Raw genomic sequence first — 4,487 nt, 5'->3', positions numbered from 1 at the left:
GAAAGTTTGTTCTTAATAACACTGACCATACAGGAATGAATTCAGATGAATTGGAAATAATGCAATATATAGGTCTTAGTGGGGGGGGAGGGGGACCCACCAGATTCTTATCCTGACAAACGGCTAGATTATTATCAGATGTATGATCAAAGTCACATACCCCATACAGCACTGAGGTAAAAGCACCAACCTGTCTGTGACATTGAGTATCCACATGGTAAAAGGTGACACCTGAGTCACTGTGATAGTGGGTCAAGATGTCATTCTCTTACAACCAGAATCTCACAGCTGTGCTCAGGGCCACATAAAACAATTAACAATAGACTTCTACCATATGGACACAGTTGTATACAAAACAAACTGAATATGTTCTTCAGCTCTTGGATACTCCAGTACATTTTAACTTCCATATGGTGCTTCTACATGTCTGAGACTGAGAAAATCAACCACTACATCACCTGTCTAGTTTTGGACTATTGTCTATAAGGACACTACTTGCTGTGGTAAAGATGAAACATGTTCTATAAAATGTAAAAAACAAAAGCCCAAGGAGCTGTTACTCTGCTCTCTATGGTTCTATGAGTCAGAATTCACACAACAGCTCTGACTTTATTCTTTTAAATGCATTTTCTTATTCCATATAAGTAAAACCTTAGAGTTTTGTGTATTTGCAAACCGGAGGGAAAAACGAGATACATCACTTCAACCATGGTGCTTGGCAAAGTATAGGGGCAGCAAACAAGAGGAAACTTTTTAGATTGATAAAGGTGAGACAACGGGCTCAAATATAAGAACAATTATGAGGACGGTTTAAGGCAAGCCAGTGTTTCTCCCTGTGGTAATAGGGTCACTATGATTTGGAACTAACTTAGTGACACCTAACAACAACCTCTCTTGTACAGGGACTGTATGTACAATAAGTACTGAAATGTTAGAGTGTTTCTTTTTTAAATAAGCAGTAAAGTAATAATCATTCCAGAATCTTGTTGAAAATATATAATCATGTTGGTTTTTTTTAAGGGTAGAATTAATATTTTATTTTCATTTACAATCAGATGGTAATTGATTATTCCTTTTTTAAATACAAAAAGATTTACACAGCTGATGGCTAGTTACATTTTCAGGAAGCATAATTAACTCATTCATGGTAGCTTCAAGTTTTTCCTTATTAGCACCAGAAAATTCACCCACCTTTATACAACTGAAATGCTGGCATACATTTGACTTCGCACTCAGAAGCGACGTCCTAGCAGTCATCCTCATCAACTTCAAGGCAGGCCGCATTGCCAGACTTTGCACACAGGGAATGACAGAAAGGCCCCCACTACGAGGCTGAGAAGTGAATCACACCAAGCTTCTCTCCAGCACTGTTCAGCGCAGCCTGAGAATCCTCCTTGCTATCACTCTGCTTCACCATTTTGACCACTGGGCTTTGTTGAGTGACCGGGGTCACAAGAGGAACAAAACAGGACAAGGCATTGGACTGAGCTTCACATATATATCTTAATAGAGAATACATGCTGATGATTATCAGACAATATCTACAAGATACAAATTATTATGAGAGGCAGAGGGTTGCATGAAAAAATCTCAAATTCCCTTAGGATATTTTTCCAACCTTGGGCCTCTACTCAAGCACTCCCTCAATGCATGAATAATTTCTTTAATTAAATTGGAACTCTCGATGCTCACCCTCCCGACACAACTGCTGAAGCCAAAGCAGGTGAACAAGCAAATGTGGTGAAGAAAGCTGATGGTGCCCAGCTATCAAAAGAGATAGTGTCTGGGGTCTTAAAGGCTTGAAGGTGAACAAGTGGCCATCTTGCTCAGAAGCAACAAATTCCACATGGAAGAAGCACACCAGCCAGTGCGATCACGAGGTGCCAAAGGGACCAGGTATAAGGCATCATGCAAAAAAAAAATATATGTATACCTGCAAGATGAAACAATAGTGAAGGACAAAATTCAATACATGTCGATTTCTACAAGAAACCTTATTTATTATTTTAACGCATGAGAAACTTTAAAAGAACATTTTATGACTATAGAGAATATGGGGTAAAATTATAAAATGGACTCTACAATAGAATGTGTTATACAGGTGTTTTAACAATAAAGGAACATATTTGATGATTACATAACTCTATTGGTTTAGGAGAGTAATTAGATCATACATCAGAGCAGTTTATCTTTACATTTGTGGAAATGGGATCGATTGAGTTAGAGAGCGCCTATCTCTGACTTTGAGTTCATATTTCAACTTCACTAAGTGGGATTATTACCAGGGATACAATAATGTAACCGACCACATAAATAGGACAAATAATATGATATGGTGAAGACCCATATCATATTAATAGATGCATAAAAGGCATTTGACAACATCTACCACCTATTCCTGATAAAAACCCTCAATAACATAGAAATAGAAAGGAGAGACCTCAACACATGAAATATATTAAAGGAAACACATTCTGTGTAGGACAATTAGTTGACTGGAACGTGCTCAAAATAGACACTTGTTCACATAGAAAGGTTTCATAAAAAGAGCAATACAGAACCCACAGATTGGGGGGAAATAAATTTTAGCGGCGAGGAGAGGGAGAGAGCAGGGGAGAAGAAGGCAAATGGACAACTGTGCTATTTTCAGGAATTCCCATCTTGATGCTCACCTGATCATACACAGGGTTCAGAGCCTGAAATCAGCGTCTGAGTTTCAGAGGCGTCCAGGTGAAAAGCAGGAGAGACGTGGTCAGGTGGAGCAGATGGCAACAGATGCTGTCAACTGTGTGTCTCTGTGGCCCTAGCTGCTGGGGTGTCTCTTGGGGAAATTCCCACTTGGGAAGCATGCCTTCTACCCACCACTTTTCTGTTTTTTCTTCCACCACTTTTCTTTCAGTTGGTCTTTGAGCCTGGGCTTGTGTGGTGTTGTGATTCAAATGCAAACGCTTTTCAAATGCAAGTAGGGCCATCCAAAATGATCAGGTTTCAGCAGGACTTCCAGACTAAGAAGAAACTACTAAGAATGAATTCTTTGCCATTCCAGGCCCAGAACCTCACCTGCAGGCCCCTCCCTCCACGACATCCTCATTATCTCCAGGCCCCTCCCCTTTGCGCAGACACCACCCCACCACCTCCCCAGGTGATACAATTTCCTGCTGAACCCACTTCCTCTGAGTGAGAAGGATCCGAGAGGAGAGGGCGACCCACGAGTTTCTGCAGGTGAGTGAGTTTCTGTGCTGACCCCAGGCACGGAATCCCCCGCAGGCCTGGAGTCCCCAGCTGTGTCCGGGTTCCCGTGGAAGTTACACTTCCTGCACCCTGTCCGACAGCGTTCCATGTCGCCGCGACGCCCTGGGGACATTTCCAGTGAAATCCTTCTTGAATTGGTTGCAGGCTTCTGCCTTCGGGCGCGGGAATACTCTGTTGGCTTTTCCTGCTCAGAGCTCCTCCTGCATCCTCACCCCTCCCTCCAGAAAGGCGCGATTGCGGGTGAGTTTTTTTCCTGGGGCCTGTCCCTTCGTGTCAGGTCGTGGGCAGTAGAGCATGGGGACCCCAGAGTGGCCTTTACTGAAAGCAGAGGCCAGCCTTGCAGTCATCGGGCCACCCCACTGCTGACTGAGGTCTGTATTAGAGCTTAACTTCTCAGCACCTTGTTTTGCAAAAGGGTACCAGAGCAGTGACAGCCCCAAATCCCCACACAGATTAGGTCCTTGCATAGATTGCAGAGCCCCACATGGAGTGAGCCTCCATTGAATGGTTTCTGCCCAGGAACCAAGGTAGTAGGTAATCTGGTCCTCAGGCTTTGCAGGGTGGCTTAGCTTCAACTCTGCAGGCAGCCCATGGAGAAGCAGTCTCTCTTGGAGGTTTGCCTGAGTGTGTGTCCTTGATAGAGGTCACCAAACTGGAGACAGTCCTTCCAGGGGACTCCTAGGCAGGAGCCATGTCCTATCAGCCTTGCCCTGACTGCATTGGTCAGGAGGCCCTGGACCCATCTTGTAAGCCCGCTATCTAAGGATGGAATGTCTGCCATTGAGATGCATGCTTTTGTGGGTTTCCTTTGCCCTGCCCCTCCCCCACACCCTCTTTAGCTCACATCTCAGTTGTGAACCTTGGAAGCCATTTCCACCTCCTGTTGGTGGCTTCCTTCATTCAGGTGATGTGTTTGTGTCCTTGTGCTGTCTTTGCCTCATAAGATTTAATAGATGTTCTCTTTAAACTATATTTAAAACAGGGTCTCCTTTTTACTCTACTGCATGTTCTTAACCATTTCTGCCCATCAAAAGCTAGTTTGTGCTCTGATTTAGAGCAAAAGGAACTCCAATCTCAAATATAATTTATGGAGAACATTTATTAAGTCTTAAAACAGATGAAGAGAATAAAAAGACAAAGGAGATCATAGTGCAGTTCAGGGAAACAGTCAAGTCGGGAATCTAATGAAATAAGATTGCAACAGAGGAAACGGTCACACGTTTCTCATTAGAGGA

At 43.2% G+C, this 4,487-nt stretch overlaps 1 pseudogene; it reads right to left on the bottom strand.

Annotated features, from left to right (window-relative positions):
- Nucleotides 1-1,077: 1,077 nt before the first annotated feature.
- On the bottom strand, nucleotides 1,078-1,417 carry LOC142443154 (thioredoxin pseudogene; annotated as a pseudogene).
- Nucleotides 1,418-4,487: the final 3,070 nt, after the last annotated feature.

This window comes from Tenrec ecaudatus, chromosome 3, assembly GCF_050624435.1.
Source record: "Tenrec ecaudatus isolate mTenEca1 chromosome 3, mTenEca1.hap1, whole genome shotgun sequence".
NCBI lineage: Eukaryota > Metazoa > Chordata > Mammalia > Afrosoricida > Tenrecidae > Tenrec > Tenrec ecaudatus.
The sequence above is the reverse complement of the archived record's forward strand: the minus strand, read 5'-3'. Positions and strand labels throughout refer to the sequence as shown.